We start from the raw sequence: 17,582 nt of genomic DNA, 5'->3' as shown, positions 1-17,582 counted from the left end.
AGCATTGGGGCCTTCAATTTCTGCGTCAACTGCCAAATTTGACTACTCAAAGCAAGGATGCCTCCACCGATGTCAGCTATGTGACTATGTGGCTGATAAACTATTTCTTCTGGAAGCACATGCCAGCATCCATACTGGCGAGAAGCCATTTTATTGCCCTTCATGCTCTCGGAGCTTCTCACACAAGTGTTATCTGAATGTCCATTTGCGGACTCACACAGGCGAGAAGCCATTTGACTGCCCTTCATGCTCTCGGAGCTTCTCACGAAAGCCCCACCTGAAAGCCCACCTGCGCACCCACACAGGCGAGAAGCCATTTGACTGCCCTTCATGCTCTCGAAGCTTCTCAGAAAAAGGCCACATGAAAGCCCACCTGCGCACCCACACAGGCGAGAAGCCATTTGACTGCCCTTCATGCACTCGGAGCTTCTCGCGGAAGAGCAGCCTGAAAGTCCACCTGCGCACCCACACAGGCGAGAAGCCGTATCAGTGCCCTTCATGCTCTCAGAGCTTCTCAATCAAGGGTCACCTGAAAGCCCACCTGCGCACCCACACAGGCGAGAAGCCATTTGACTGCCCTTCATGCACTCGGAGCTTCTCACAGAAGAGCGGCCTGGAATTCCACCTGCGGACTCACACAGGCGAGAAGCCATTTGATTGCCCTTCATGCTCTCGGAGCTTCTCAGAAAAGGGCAGCCTGAAAGTCCACCTGCGCACCCACACAGGCGAGAAGCCGTATCAGTGCCCTTCATGCTCTCAGAGCTTCTCAATCAAGGGTCACCTGAAAGCCCACCTGCGCACCCACACAGGCGAGAAGCCATTTGACTGCCCTTCATGCACTCGGAGCTTCTCACAGAAGAGCGGCCTGAAATTCCACCTGCGGACTCACACAGGCGAGAAGCCATTTGACTGCCCTTCATGCTCTCGGAGCTTCTCAGAAAAGGGCAGCCTGAAAGCCCACCTGCGCACCCACACAGGCGAGAAGCCATATCAGTGCCCTTCATGCACTCGGAGCTTCTCACGAAAGCCCCACCTGAAAGCCCACTTGCGCACCCACACAGGCGAGAAGCCATTTGACTGCCCTTCATGCTCTCAGAGCTTCTCACGAAATGACAGCCTGAAAGCCCACCTGCGCACCCACACAGGCGAGAAGCCATTTGACTGCCCTTCATGCACTCGGAGCTTCTCACAAAAGGCCCACCTGAAAGCCCACCTGCGCACCCACACAGGCGAGAAGCCATAGCAGTGCCCTTCATGCTCTCAGAGCTTCTCAATCAAGCGTCACCTGAAAGCCCACCTGCACACCCACAGGCGAGAAGCCATATCAGTGCCTTTCTTGCTCTCGGAAATTCTCACACAAGGGCAACCTTAGGAAACACATGAGGCGAGAAGCCATTTCATTGCCCACTCTGCCTTCAGTGATTCTCGTAGAAGAATGCCCTGAAGATACACCGGTGCATTCATACAAGTGACCGGCCATATAGTTGCATTGCCTGCTTCAGGTCCTCATCACTTGAACATACTTGGAGAGCACAGCACCATGATTCAATTCAATTCACTATATTTTCAACACCACAATGTTGAGGACCGCGAACCGAAAGCCTTTTATGGCTTGACAAGGTCCGCAGCCCTTTTTAACAACCAGTGACAGAGCATAGGGTTAGGTATTACTTATTAAGCTAGAATTGCCTAAGTCCCAATAACACGAGTGTCAGACATAATGCATATATATAATATATACATACATATATGTGTAAAATGAATTCAAGTGAAACAGAATGTATACTCACGTACAATTGAAACCGAAAGAATTAACGCTAATTACTAATGCACATTATACATATATGAAAACAAATGTGTCACACAAAACATACTGCAATGCACTATTCGGCAAATACACTGTTACAAAAACAATTTGTTCCATTTTTCCATACTGTAGGGTAGTTTAACAATCTCGTTGACCTAGAGTATGAATTAAAAATCTACATTCGTGTGGCATGTTACGTACTGTTCTACTGCATCAGGTGGGACAAGTGTCTCCGCATGCTCCTGAGAGCAAGCTTTAACTCGGGCCCAACTTTGATGCCGCCTATTCAAATACATGTAAAACGCAGAAATGCTTTTCTGAAATAACCAGTGGGCTGATTGTAACGAAATTTGTTGCATTTGAGAGAAAAAGCTAAATTCTGGTGACTGCTGGAGGGATAATTTAGTTTGAAGGCCTGAATGTTATAACAGGAATTTACAAAGATTTTTCATTTTAAAAAAGGTAGAGCCAGAACTTCATAAATTTTTAACTCTGCACCTGGAATAGATATTGTAGCTGTGTAAACTGCATATGCTAGATATTCCAAAGCAGACAAATTTGATGTATCAATGTATATCTTGTCAACTTGTTACACTGTTTACAGGAACCTTGCAGATGTCCTACTCATTTATTAGTGGCTTATTTTAACGCTTTCATACCTAAATATTGTCCGCTTTAGGTGTCCTATTTGGAGCATTTTACAGAATTGCAGTATTTTTCATTGCTGAGTTACCAAAGTTGTAAATTTGATAGTGTCATTTTTTGAAACTTCGTGATTTTCAACAATAGCTATTAAAAGATTGATGGCCTAAATAAAAAATTCACTACCAACAGTCACTACATTCTATTTGTTTTATATGCAGCAAACCTCATCTGGTTTCGTGCAGTAGTTGTCAAGAAAAATGATCTCTCCTTTCCCATGTATGTAGATGGGAGCCCCCAAGCTGAAGCTTGCTCTTAATGCGTTTCTGAAACACTTTTGTGGGGTTACCATATTTTCTCTAGATCTTCTCTCAACACGTTATGGAACACAGAGCAAAAGGATTTATGAGAACCCACATAAAGCCGTTGTAGCTGAGAAAAAAGTCAAAATACAGTTAAACTTTAATTAAAAGGAGTCGGCAAAAACAGCTATTTGCTTTGTTATATTGTGGCTTTTCATTATTTGAAAAGTAATTGATGTTCATTCGTGTCTTCAAAATTACTGTTTGCATGCCCCTACAAACTATGTACGTTAACTGTAATAATTGTTACACTACAGATGTCTAAATGATGTGTTCTTTAGGCTGTTTTTTTTTTTCAGTGTTCTCTTTGGTACATATGAACTTGTTCTCTTAGACCAATTCATGTATTTGTTGGCTCTTGGTTCTGGTCTACATGGTTCATCGTGGATTCTTTTGATCTTATTCTATGCGTGCCTTTCTTTTTTTTACAAATAGGTACTTTTTTAGAGGAATTGATTGTTCAGTAAGCTAGCTTTCCACTGTGTTTCATCAGAGCATCAAATAAATGCCAGTGTTTGGTGAGTATTCGTTGTCTGTTCTTGATATTTCAATAAGTTATTGACGGCATGCAATATAGGGATGCTAGCATTTTATTATATCTGGGGCTGCAAGAGAAGTTGAATGACCGCAGTTGGAACTTCATTATTAACACAAAAGGAGCCTGTTATAAGTAACATAGATGAGTAATCTATGTTTGAGTCGAATGTCAAGTCCACCATGCTTAAGTCATTCTTACATTTTATTTCAACTAATGTACCAGCATTTCTATAAGCACTAGTGCGACATATAGTTGTGGGAATATTTGTATAAACTTTACGTATTGAATTGAACATATAAGCCTGCACTGTTTAATACATTTGTGTGCGGAAGCATTGAAATTGAGCCAATCCTGTTTTTCGAAATTTGAAAAAGATGCTTTCTGAATTGCAGTTGTACTAGTTTCTCATCAGGAATTTCCTCACCGACAAAATTGTGTACAAGACATGCTTTTAAGATAATAAATACAAGGGTTTACTGTTTCGATTAAGGGCATGCAAATATTTGATACGTTAAAGTAGGCACTTTGTCAATACAACTATATTCTAATAGCCTTCGAAAACTTAAAACACTATGTGTACAGAAATGAACCTCGAACTGAAGCAAAAGTATGATAAATGTCACCCCCATGGGCATAGGAGACTCGCCACCGGGTGGCCGAGTTGAACAGACGTGTGCATTTTCATCTCCGACAGTCACTGTCTTCCTCCTGTTACTTTGGGCCTTGGGGCCCAAAAGTCGCATCGACCGTGGTTATGGATTACCCAGAGGCAGCTTTGAATGTTCTATTACCCGATGACATGGAATTAGAGCAGTTTGAAGACGCCCTCATGCCAGAGAATGCGCTAACCCTAACGAGCACCTCGACCGATGCCATGGTGGACACCACCGCTTCGAGAAAGACGCCGATGCGTCCAGACGTGAATCCATTCGCTCCACTTGCTGATCCTGAGCCACCAAGAGGGAGCAAAGGCAAGTACGATGATTTACTCGTCTCAAACCTCCTCATTGTACCCACCGCCAAGCATGGGCAGAAACGCGCACGCGGAACACTGTCCGCTATAGCTGCAGCTGCAGCAGCTAAACCCAAGGCTGCGTTTCGTCATGGCGTCGCTCACTACAACGGCAACGCAACGCCATAGTTTAATGCGTATGACTCGGACTCGGTGTCTACTCGCGAAGATGACAGCGAACAAGGAGCATGGAAAACCGTTACATATAAACGCCCCGATCCAGCGAAGAAACAAGCGAACGCGCACCCAACGCCGTTCATATGCTCACACTGTGATCCTAAAACCTCAAGAGCCATGCAGAATCATGGATAAAAATTTCATTGTTATTGACGAGGCACATTGGAATCACATGCACAACGCTCCCTCAACGCATTAAAGGGAAGCTGACCCGATCGTTCAGGTCAGATATTTGGACAGGAGTAATCAAATAGCGGTTGACACCGATCATCGCAACACGAGATGTCGTTCTGTCTTTAATACAGCTTCCAATAAATGGCAAGCCAACTGTATTTCAAGCATAAGAGGCCATAGAAAAGGGTCAAATGTGGGGCATTATCCGCAACGCAGGAGGAATGACTGCCGAGCAGCTTACCATGAACCTGCACTGCCGGAAGTGCGACATTGTCAGCGCTCGCCCCATTGGGGAGAAAGGCACCGCTGTAGTCACTTTTAAAGGGACTAGCCTTCCATACAAAATCGGGCCCAAGTGTTTCACAATACTAGTCTATCCGTTCAAGTCACAGGTCTACACTTGTGAGACGTGCCACAAATTAGGACACGGAAAACAGCATTGTCCGAATTTTAACAGACCGCGTTGTGCCACATGTGGTGGAAAGCTGCATAGCAGTGACGAGGTCTGTCCCAACCAGGGGCCGAAATGCCGCAATTGGGGGGGGTAAACACCTTGCAACGGCTCAAGACTGCCCTCAGAGCATACAGATCAACAAACAGCTGCACATGAAGTCAAAATGCCCTCAGAAGCAAAGCCAGAACTCCATGGGTTCACAATAGGAAGTTCATGAGCGCCCTCAAAAGACAGTGACCCTGAGACACAACTCTTACACTGGGCCTCCCCACGCTCCATCAACTCCTGCAATACCGCCGGAAATAAACAGCTTTTCGACCACAGCAAACATGCCTTTGCTAATTTCGTCAAAATGGCTAACAGCGAAGCGCTAGAACACGCGAATGTGAGTCACGCCAAAATTACAGGTGAGTCTGTCCTCGCCTCACTCTCAGCAAATGAAGGTGCACATGTTCATGGACAAATCCATGAAACAATCACTGTCGGGGCACCGGAGCAGAGCCAGAATAAGCTGCTAGAAACGCGGCCAAAACCACAAATTCATCCTGATTACGAAGCCATCTTCTCTGCACACCTGGCACAAATAGAACATAACATCGTGTCAAGGGTACAAACGATGATAGAACGAGCTATCGAAACATCCGTTCGCACCATCATGCAGCGCCCAATGCACCATGGAACGCTCTCCTTCGGAGGTCTTGCCACGGCCGCATGAGTTAATATGGTGCCTTTGCTGTCTGTACAGATAGCTCCGACGCAGATGGCTCACACACAACATGGCTCAGCTGATCACTCAAGTTAATGTTTGCGGTCACGGTCGGGATGTGGCGGAAGCCGTCCCAACAGTGATTCAGTGGAACTGCCGCTCCTTCAAAAAGAAAAAAAGCAGACATGACTTTATGTTAGGGCGTGTCGCATAACAGTCTCAGACCCGCCGTCGTGGCATTGCAGGAGGTGAACTGCTTTATGCCACGCTTACCATACTTCGAGGGCTATCGCTTCCCCGAAGACACCGACACACCTGTGTGCAAAGCTGTGTATCTGGATCGAAGACTCACCCACACAAAGCTCGACACTGAGCCTTGGTGCTCGAATATTGCTAATGTTACTGGATGCTCCATTCAACTTACGCCCGAAAGAATAATAGTTGTTTTTTTCTGTGTACATACGCCCAGAAAACGCACGAAGGAAGACTAAGGGCACCTCGGTAGACTTTAGCTACATACATTTTCGGAAGATGTATCCCAAGGATACAATTCTAATCTGTCAAGACTTCAATGCTCAACACGTAGCCTGGAACTATAATAAGTGCAGCCCACGTGGTCGTCGTATCATGGAAGAGTTTGACCATTATGGACTATCGCTCTTTATGGGGCTCTTGCATTGCCCAGAGGGCGCTGCGAGAAAGGTGCTAAAAAGCGCCCTCTGTCCTAAAATGGGTCGTACCAAGCTCGGTCGTCTGCTTCGGAAAGCACGTTTACAATATGGACCCGCCACTTTCGGTTGTGTTGTAGCACGGCCTGCTGCGTATATCGGGCGCCGAAGATTTTTTCAGGGGTGGCACGCTGCGTAAAGGCAAGAAATTATGCAGCGCCGAATACGTGTACGCCATTCAAGAATTAGGCGGCGAAGTTTTAGCACGGTGTCAATCGCAAGTGAAGCGAGTCGCGTACGTCGTGGAACTGCAGAAGGTTGGCACGCTAGCTGCTAGATTCATGCGCACAAACGCGAGGAAATGCGTGCTATAAATGAATCCACAGCAGCAATAAGCAGACATCATGTGTACGGAACTGCTCGAGCACACGACGGTACGCGCCGCGGTGTACGAACTGCTCGAGCGCACGATCGTACGCGCCGCGACGGCAGCGGTCTTTCGACATGCCGCCAAACGGCGGGCCTCCTGCAATCTTTGTTGACTGCATGCCGCTAAACTGATGCAATGGATGTGAGCTCGCACGTGCGTGCGAATCGCGCTGTAGCGCGAGCTTGTGCGTTGCTCGCTTGATGTAGCTTTTAATGACAGCGCTCGAACATCGACGTGCTGCAATCAATACTGCCTTGCTGCGCTGCTTCAACGTGCTGGCTTGAGATCAAGGATGAGCGCATTTAACTCTCTTAACCTGTGCTGCTCGTAGTGGAGTAGTGAATTGTCATCGAATGAGCCCGACCATTTGTGCTCATTTGCACACACTTCACCACTTCGCATCGGTCGAATTGTTAATTGTCGCTGTGGCCGGGTCTCGAATCGTGAATTACCAGCCATGCCTGCTGCTATGTCGGTCTGCTGTCGGGACTGTAGGTGCAAAAGAGCGAAATTTCGAACGCAGATAATCAAGCAAGCTTCAAGACAGGCGAAGCAGTCAGCATGGCACGAAGTTTCGCTTACTCGGCGCGACGAACTGCAGCTATGCAGCGCGCCCGACGCTCCACTTCGCGAGGCCTTGAAGGAAAACGGTAGAATCTGATGTTGGGATTCAGGCCTTCTTGTTCATGGCAGCCCACGACGCAGAAGTAATCACGGTGACGCCTTTTCGAGGCTGGGCTAGGTCTCTCCGGATCGGCATCACCGATTCCTTCTGCTCCCAGCATTACGTCCCACGGCACACGGAGAGTCCGTTTTCGTTAAACTATAGGCTGCGGCGAGCTCGCAGCGTGGTCGGCGTGGTCTGTGAGAAGTGACGAGCCTTTTCGCACTCGCAAGAGGGCATAAAAAAGTGCGAATCGACGCAAAACTCGGCCTAGAAACGTGCTTCGCCACAGCCAGGGCTCAATACGACCCAAGCTGGTACGACCCAGATGTTTCCCGCACCACCACCAGGCGCCGCTACTATACCTCAAACTCCAGCGCAAGACGCCCATTCTGCCGCAATGCCATACAAGGCTTGGACAGGACACAAGGCAAGCAGACATGACGCCAGACCTAGCATGGTCCTCGAGACCCAGAACCTGCCAATGGAAACTTCTAGAGGACTCTCTTGGCAGTGATCATCTTCCAATTGCCATCACAATGAGAACAAATGGTCCCTCGTGCCACCCATCGTCATACAAACGGGATTGTACGATTGCGCACCGGGACAAATATCGGATGCTGCTAGAAGAAAACGGTCCAGTTAACAATCTTGACTTTTAACGCAAGCTATGACGCGTGCCAAGCGCACAGCAACTAAAACACTTCGGATTTCTCCGGACCAACCTAATTCGGATGGGCACCTCCTGCATCTGTGGAACCACAGGCCCAGACTTTGTCTTCTTATCGAGCGAAGGGGCACCCCCGGACACTACGAACTATGCTCTTTACAAGAGGAAATCGAGAAGTATACAGGAGAGCTAGCTTCCGAGCATTGGAAGCAGGTGTGCGAGCAACTCAACGGATCGACTAATTCAAGCAGGGCGTGGGCTATATTGAGATCTCTTCTTGGGCAACGTAAAACGTCAGACGCCGTAGCCCGTGTTGCCTTGAAAGAAGGCATCACCAATGCCGAACTCGCAGAGAAAGCGGCAGATATATTTTTCCCCAGTCAAATAGTACCATAAATAGAACCTATGCGAGGGACGATGACCAAGACGGACACGATGATCTAAACCAGCCCTTCACGGCCCGCGAGTTCGAAGACTCCATACGCAAAATTAACAAGCGTGGCACACCAGGGGTTGATTGAATCGTTGCAGCACAATCGAAGGTTGCAAAATTACTCTTCTGGCGGAGTTTAACCGTATATGGAAAGAAGGAACTCTCCCACTAGAATGGCGCCACTTTATTGTCAAGCCTATTCCGAAAGCGAACAAACCACCGAACTGCCTGGGAAACTTAAGAGCAGTTTCGCTTATGTCATGTCTGTGCAAACTTTTGGAGAGCATAGTGAACGCAAGGTTAATATCGTGGTTGGAGGTAAATTGTCTTCTGCTTCACACTCCATACGAATTCCGGCCTGGTCTTTCTACTCGAGATATTATGCTCCGCCTAAAAGAGGACGTGCTCTATGTCTCGTCCTCGTGTCCTCGCATAGTTGTGGGGGTGGACATGAGGAAAGCTTGTGATAGCCTTCCCCATGCCTTTATCGTGCAGGCGATACAAGAAATGGGTATCAAAGACAACATGCACAACTTTATTGCTGCGTTCCTGCAAGACAGAATGTTTCAAGTTTAAGTACGCAGCGACCTCAGCTCCTATCATCATAACGGGGTTGGAGTCCCACAGGGAGCCGTAATCTCTCCAACATTATTCAACATCGTCTTAGCAGCTCTTCCTGTAAAACTAGAGACAATCACAAGCATTGAGCACGCTATCTACGCAGATGATGTGAGACTGTGGACTACGCGACGTTCCCTAAGAGAACAAGAGGAGGCCCTGCAGACGGCGTGAAATACTATCGAGAGCTTCACGAGGGAGGTAGGGTTTACGCTAGCACCGGAGAAGACCGAGTTTGTCGCTATCTACGGTGGGAAAAGGTCAAAGTCGAAGGACGAGGAGAAAGCCAGCGCCCATCTCTCGATCGGACAGACACCCATTCTCAGGAAGCGGGTCATCCGCTTACTCGGAATGTTTTTAGACGAGCAGTGTATATATCCATAACGTGATACAATCAAACAGTAAAGGTCACCAAGCAGGTCACTCAAATCCTCCGCAGGATTTCCGAGCTTGCAAGGGGCATTAAAGAAAAAGAAATGAGACACTTTGTGCAGGCCTTCCTGCATTCTCGCATCCTGTCTGGCGCCCCTTTTCACCCCATCACTCGAACACAGCTACATACTCTGGAACGCCTCAACAACGAGGCAAGGAGAGTAATGACAGGATTGTCAAAGTACACGCCACTCCCTGCACTCAAGAGCTGCAGCGCTTTCGGTGACATTGCTGATCTTATTTCAATGCACGAGCATACTCATGTGACACGCCTCAAGTCCACAAACGCAGGAAGGGCCACATTGGTTAAAATTGGGCATGGCATTAACCTTCCGGCGCTTTCACGGGTATGTCCCCCTTGGAAGGAAGTACCGATTGTGGATCCTAAGCCACTGCCGAAGAACATGGGACAAGATCAATTGGCAAGAAGACAGGCCCACGCCAAACGCCACAAGAAATATACGCACCAACTACGTGAGGGGGGCAAGGACAATTCTGGCACTTGCCATATAGTCTATGTGGATGCTTTTATCGGAGGATCAGAGGAGGAGCCAATCTTCACTATGGCGTGGACAAATATGAAAGCAACCAAGCGGGGCAGTAAACTCCACCTCACAAGACATGTCGTTCACAGCTCTACGGCAGAACTGTATGCCATCCTAGATTTTGCCAAGCATGCTGAACACACTGCCAACAAATTTCCAAGAGAGGCTAAGCACCACTACAGAGTGTTTACGGACTCTCAAAATGCCTTTAGAGCTTGCCAGGGCACTCGTACAACCACTGCTGTGCTCCACAACTCCGCCTCCACGTTCGTCGTCTGCGTGACTAATAGCGTCCTCGATCACCTGCACCAGTGCGCACCGGGGCGCCTTGGTGCGCACTTTCATCCTCGATCAACCGCACCGGTGCGCACCGACCATCCTCGATCACCGGAAGCGCACCCTGATGGAGCGGTTTTCCGTTGCCCCGTCTCGCACCGAGAAAATCGGCGGTGCGCCGGGGTGCAATCCCAGCAAGCACTGCGGGACGCGAGACGCGCGCGCGCACAGCCGACTGCAGAACCGCAGACGCCAGACGCTCTGGCCTGATAGCTTGCTGCAGTTGCAACGGAGTTGGCGGAGTTAGCTAGTGAAGATGTCGGCAATGAGAAAGGAAGTGCTAGTAGTTGCCGCAATCGATGAGCTTTCTTCAAATTTGTCTGACAGCGAAGACGACGTACATGCTGATCGACCTCGTCCAAAAACAATGTGATGAAGAGCGACCGAAAGTGGACAGGTTCGTTGAACGGGTAGTCAGGAACGGGTCTTCAGGATTAATTATAATATCCATTGGTGTTTGCTTGCAACCAGGTATGTCGGAGCACGCCGTTTGACAAGGTTCGAGCGATTGCCGCGGACGCTCAGCACCTGCAAACAATAAAATGTGCGCGCGCGCGTGTTCGCGCACGTTTTGCGCGCCAGGGGTTAAGTGGCGTTGTATGCAAGCACCCTGCACAGGGTGCAGTTTTGTCCTCGATGTTGACCCTCCGCAGTGCGCCACCACCGCGGTGCAAAGCGCACCTTTCTGGTTTCGGGGCAATCCCGGGGCAAGGTGATCGAGGACGCTATAAGGTCATGATTTTCAGTTACACTGGATCCCGGAGCCCACGCGTATACCAGGAAATGAACGGACTCATCGACTAGCGCACGCCACGTTACTATCCGCACTGTCAAACCGCCCGAACAAACAACGTACTATACGCGGAAATACACAGTCAGTGGTACAATCCCATGGAAGCAATAGCTGAAGCCAAGCACTATTGGCACGCGCGAGGAAAGCAGAGACGAGGCGTGGGGCTTGGAGTCTCGGTGCCAACTGATCTTTATTCTTTGTGCGCCGGCCCTCTCTCGGCGGCCGGCTGGCTACGGTCGACTGCGGTCGGCTCTGTTCCGCGCTGGCAGCATGGCGGCTTATCCGCGGCATTTTTGTGTTCACTACAGCACTCCCCCCCTAGTGAGAACACGAACGGAATCAACACGACAAAACACTCGTGTGATTAGAGGTTAAGGCGATTTGGCGCATTTAGACGTCTGCCACTGCGCGTGTGGTAGGTGCGAGTACCAGGCGGGGCTGCGTTTTCCGCCCTGGTGGAAACCGCTGCCCTGGGACGAGGCACTTTTGTATGGGTTCCAGGCGACGGGGTGGAGGTGGGTGTCATGGACTGCGTTTCCATGTACGCAGGTTTAAGTCTGTCCAACGAGACAACTTCCCGCCGCCCCCGCATTTCGATAGTGAACGTCTTCCGCCCACGACGGAGAACCTTGAACGGCCCATCGTACGGTGCTTGTAGTGGTCGTCGTACAGCGTCGTTCCGCAGAAAGACGTGACTACATGACTCAAGCTCGTTGCTGCTCTCTGTGGGCTGTCGCGGAGGTGTAGCTCGAAGCTTGTTCATGATGTCACGGAGGCGACATGCGTAGTCGCTGGCGGAAATGCGAGCTTGCTGTTGGCCAGATGCAAAGAAATCACCGGGCAGACGTAGCGTCGTGCCGTAGACAAGTTCCGCAGCGCTGCAGCCGATATCTGCCTTGCACGCTGTGCGTATGCCCAAGAGCACGATAGGCAATGCTTCCACCCAAGAGTCATGTTCACTTGCCATAAGTGCTGCTTTCAGCTGCCGGTGAAACCTCTCGACCATTCCATTGCTCATCGGGTGGTAGGCCGTAGTCCTGATGCGTGAGGCGCCGATGAGTTTCGTCAGACTAGCGAACAACGCAGACTCAAATTGGCTTCCTCTGTCCGTTGTAATGGAGGAAGGTGCACCAAAACGACATAGCCAGTGGATGACAAAAGCGCAAGCAACAGTTTCGGCTGTCATGTCGGGAATCGGGATAGCTTCTGCCCACCGCGTGAAACGGTCGACCAAAGTGAGCAAGTACGTTTGGCCCTGGCAAGGTGTCAATGGTCCGACTATGTCCATGTGGATGTGGTCGAATCGAGCATCTGGCCCTGGAAATGTCTCGAACGGTGTCACCGTGTGACGCTGAACCTTGGACCATTGACACCTAAGACACTCGCGAGTCCACTGTCAGGAATCGCGGTTGATGCCAGGCCATACGAAACGTGCCGTGAGGAGCTTCATCGTCGCGTTGAGCGGCCGCCACTTTTGCGAGGTCTGTTCCCGTGTGAGTGATGGCATTTACTGGGCTGCGCGACAGAGCATCGGCGACGACGTTGTCTACTCCTTTTATGTGGCGAATGTCCGTGGTGAATTCCGATATGTAGGACATCTGCCGCAGTTCACGGGCTGTGTGCGTGCCGCCATCAGATTTGAGGGAGCGTAAGGCGTAGGTGAGAGGCTTGCGATCAGTCATTACAAAGAATTCCGTCCCTTCTAAGTAATGAGGAAAGTGCTGGATTGCTGCGTAGACGGCCAACAGCTCGCGTCCGAAAGTGCTGTAACGCTGCTCGGTGGCTGTCAATTTCCGAGAAAAGAAAGCGATCGGTTGCCATACTCCTTTGTTGAGTTGTTGAAGGACAGCACCCACAGCTGCGTCCGAGGCGTCGACCATGACGCACTGTGGGACTCCCGGTTGCGGGTAGGTGAGAAGTGTGGCGTCGGCGAGGTGTCTCTTGATCTCTTGAAAAGCCGCTTCGGCGTCGTCCGTCCACAGCAGCTCCCTAGCAGCACCTTCGTGTGTCGACAGCAGGAGGTGGAGAGGGTGTAGAACGGCCGCGCACCGAGGTACGAAACGTCGGTAATAATTTACAAGGCCAAGGAACTCGCGAAGCTGGCGCTTAGTGGTGGGTCGTGTAAACTTCTCGACAGCTTTAACCTTGTCTGGATGAGGTTGAATGCCAGAGCTTGAAACAGCATGGCCAAGAAAAGTCAGCTTCTCGGCACCCAGCTCGCACTTGTCCGTGTTCACCAGGATGCCATGCTCCGCCAGGCGCTGAAACACGGATCGCAGATGCGCCTCATGCTCGTCCGGTGAAGTGCTTGCGATGAGTAGGTCGTCGAGGTATGCATGGCAGAAGTCGAGGCCATGCAAAACGCCGTTGATAAAACGCTGGAATGTCTGTCCGGAGTTTCGCAGGCCGAACGGCATGCGTAGGAACTCGAACAGGCCGAAGGTCGTGGTTATCGCCGTCTTCGATACATCCTCTGGAGCCACGGGGATCTGATGGTACGCCGGCACGAGGTCGACCTTGGAGAAAATCGCCGCACCATGTAGGCTGGACGTGACATCATGAATGTGAGGTACCGGATAGCGGTCGGGCACGGCTGCTTGATTGAGGGCTCGATAGTCGCCGCAGGGTCGCCAGTCTCCTGGTGTAGACTTCGGCACCATGTGCAGTGGAGACGCCCACGGACTAGCGGACGGGCGGAACCACAGCTCGAGTGTGGTCGACCACAGCTCGACCACAGCTCGAGCATGTGGTCGAATTCCTGTCGAGCTGCTTGCAGCTTTTGCGGGGACAGGCGACGTGGGCGTGCGTAAACTGGTGGGCCTGTGGTGACAATGTGGTGGCATACATTGTGTTTGACGGCCGCGCTGGCCTGTGGTGGCCGCGTCAGTTCGGGGAAATCGCCGAGGATGCCGGTGAATCGTGTAGCGCCAGGCGGTGCTACGAACGTGGGGCTGAGGGGTGGATGCCTGGATGGCTTCCCGCGCACTTCTGCTTGTGACATGGGGTCCTGTAAACGCCGGTTGCGGACATCGACAAGCAGCCCGAAGTTGCGCAGAAAGTCCGCTCCCAGGATGGCAAATTTTACGTCAGCCACGACGAAAATCCACCGAAACGTCCTCTTGAGGCCCAGATCCAGCGAGAGGGAGCGTTGCCCGTACGTCGGTATCGTCGTATTGTTGACAGCTTGCAACGGTGCTGCGCACGGTCGTTTGCGGTCGGCTGGCGACGCCGGCACGACACTAACTTCCGCCCCTGTGTCGGCTAGGAAACGAGCACCTCTTTCCCGATCGGTCAGGAAGAAAACCGATGGGCGACTGTCCGGCGGGGCGGGGGCACTGGTCACCCTCAGTGCTGGCCCGGGGCGTTTGCCGAATTTTCACAGGGCGACACACAGTTCCGTGCAGCGTTGTCGAATTCGCGATGGTACCAGCACACCCTACGTTGTTGTGGTTGTGATGCGGTACGCTGTCGTGGTCGCTGGTTTCCGCTCGAGTGCAGCGCTGCGACGGTGTCTGCGAGGCGAGAAATTTCCTCTCGCATCTCTTGCAAGGAATTGGCGGATGGTGCGTCTGCGTGCACCGACGCGACTGTGGGCACGGCGACAGCCATGAGTTAGTCGGCGAGCTCGGTCATCTTGGCAAGGTCTGTCTCGCCCGACGCCGTGAGGCCTATCCGTACACTTGTGGGAAGCCTTTGCAGGAACAGTTCCCGCACTAAACGACCGTCGCTTGCTCTCGCGTCGCCGGCCAGTTGCATGTGGCGTAGCAACTGGCTGGGTCGGCGGTCGCCAAGTTCGGCCTCCCGCAGTAGCTGTTGGAGACGCTCGGGCTCTGTCGGTGTGACACGGCGAATCAATGTCTCTTTTAGCGTCTGGTAGGCGTTCTCTGCGGGTGGCGTTAGCAGTAGGTCCCGCACCTCGCTGGCCGTCGCAGGCGGGAGGTTGCCCACCACGTGGTGGTATTTGGTGCTGTCAGCAGTGATGTGGCGTGCAGCGAACTGCGACTCAACTTGCACGAACCAAAGTTCCGGGTCGCCAGTCCAAAACGGAGGTAGGTTGACATCAAGTACGGCTACCGTGGGGCTGTCGGCGTCGCCTGGCTGGTTCATGGCGATCACGTCCGGGTCACCAATTATTGGCACGCGCGAGGAAAGCAGAGACGAGGCGTGGGGCTTGAGTCTCGGTGCCAACTGATCTTTATTCTTTGTGCGCCGGCCCTCATGGGCCCTCTCTCGGCGGCCGGCTGGCTACGGTCGACTGCAGTCGGCTCTGTTCCGCGCTGGCAGCACCGCGGCATTTTTGTGTTCACTACAGCACCACCGGCGCAGCTATCTCTTCCCTAAGTCCAATCCCATGGACATTCCTCCCCTTCCCAGGCTGTTACTCTTCGGCAGCAGGTTCTGCTCCGGCAGGTACAGACTGCCACCCTTCTTACTCCCTTTCTCGTGCAGCGTTTTCGCAGAACGGAAGACCCTCGTGGCCTGGAATGTTCGCGTGCGGGTAGCTGCAGCCCCTGCAACACGAGGGCAGACCTCGAACACTTAATCTGGGACTGCCTACTCTATTCTGGCCCCAGGCAAAGGGCCCTTGCTTCGCTCTCAACGGAATGGCGACCAACCTCCCTACAGACCTGGGCTCTACCGAGTCACTGCAGTGCTGCGACCGGCAACAAGCTCTGGCGGTCGCTGTATGAATTCCTGGATGATCCTGAGGATGATCACAAGGACCAGGCTTCTTCATCTCGAGCGTACCAGCGAAAGCATCAGACCGCATGATGTAGATGATTAACCATTTGAGGGTCAATGACATAAATATACGGCGCCGCGAACGATCTCCAAAATGGTCGATGCCATATATTTGTGGTGCCGTCTGTATACTTAAAAAGCGCACCAATTTTCTTACTTATAGAGCGCAGCTCTTTGGCGTCCGTTCCTGGGTTTCGCGTCGTCGTCGGCGTTGTCGTCGGCCTCGTAACCAGCTCCGCCCCCCTTTCATCCCCCCAGCGCTAGCAGCGACCGACTGATACCGCTGGATGCCGCTGACGCCGCTAGAGAGTCAAGATAACGTGACTGCATAGAACACCGTCGCCGCCATGCAGAAAGAGGAGGAAAGGGTCCCCCCCCCCTGTTCTTGTGTGGCGGATAGGGTGCTCTTCAGTTGCCGACGCGCCGGTTATTTCACGTAGGCCCCGGCACGTCGACGAATACGTGACCACCTTCCCACGGCTAGACCTGGTTCTTAGCGCTGCGGAAGCGAGGGTATCATATTGTTTGTGTCGGCATCGGCGGCGTTGTCCCTGAAACCAACTCCGCAGCTGGGGTTGACTCACTATCGGCGTCAGCGGCATCAGTCAGTCGCTGCTATCTCTTCCCTCCTCCCTTTATCGTGTTGTCCGCTTGCTGCGCGCGCTTCTGCCCCCATCGTTTGCCGCTGGGTGTACACGCCGCCCCCCTCCCCCCTCTTCCTGCGAGTCTCCGGTTGTCAAAGCGCCGGCTCGAACTTAATTCCTTTCTTCGCTCCTCCTCCAATGCAACCCCTGTGCGGTGGCAATCAGAGAGCCAGATCGGTGGCGGCGGATCTGTATATGTGCACCGCCCGAGCCGAAATTGCCGCTGCCGTTCGCCCTGTGCGGTGGCAATCAGAGAGCCAGATCGGTGGCGGCGGATCTGTATATGTGCACCGCCCGAGCCGAAATTGCCGCTGCCGTTCACCACTGCGAAATTATCTGCCAGTTCTTTCTGAGCCATGAGCGAGACGACCGATGGAAGTCCTCCGTCTGCTGCTGCTGCTGCTGCTGCTAAACGAGCTGCCAGAGCAGAGGCCCAGCGCCGTCGCCGTGAGAATCCAGAGGTGCGTGCCGCCGAAGCAGAAGCTTACCGTCGCCGCCGTCGAGATGATCCAGGAGTACGGGAAATATAAAAAAAAATTCTGTGATAGCGCATACATGTGTTGCTCGATTCCTTTGCCTCAATCTATCGAAAAGGTGAAACAGTTTATTTGCTGCGCTCAAATTTCGCATTAGGAAGTAACGTAATCGTCGGTAATTTTTTATTTTCTGTCATGTGCTGCCATTATGTGGAAATACAGGGAATTTTTTTCGCGCGCCTCCCTCTCTTGCTTTTC

General features: G+C 51.6%; 1 protein-coding gene across 3 annotated transcripts in view; it reads left to right on the top strand.

Annotated features, from left to right (window-relative positions):
• LOC142590437 (uncharacterized) overlaps positions 1–17,582 on the top strand; it is a 162,148-nt gene that overhangs the window by 52,824 nt on the left and 91,742 nt on the right. Inside the window, exon 3 of one of the 3 annotated variants that reach the window (XR_012830126.1) lies at positions 3–136. The exons of the other annotated variants lie outside the window; for them this stretch is intronic. The gene's annotated coding sequence lies outside the window, so the exon portion shown is untranslated. Of the gene's footprint in view, positions 1–2; positions 137–17,582 lie in introns of those variants that run through there. 3 annotated transcript variants of the gene reach the window in all.

The sequence above is a fragment of the Dermacentor variabilis genome, chromosome 8 (assembly GCF_050947875.1).
Source record: "Dermacentor variabilis isolate Ectoservices chromosome 8, ASM5094787v1, whole genome shotgun sequence".
NCBI lineage: Eukaryota > Metazoa > Arthropoda > Arachnida > Ixodida > Ixodidae > Dermacentor > Dermacentor variabilis.
The sequence above is the reverse complement of the archived record's forward strand: the minus strand, read 5'-3'. Positions and strand labels throughout refer to the sequence as shown.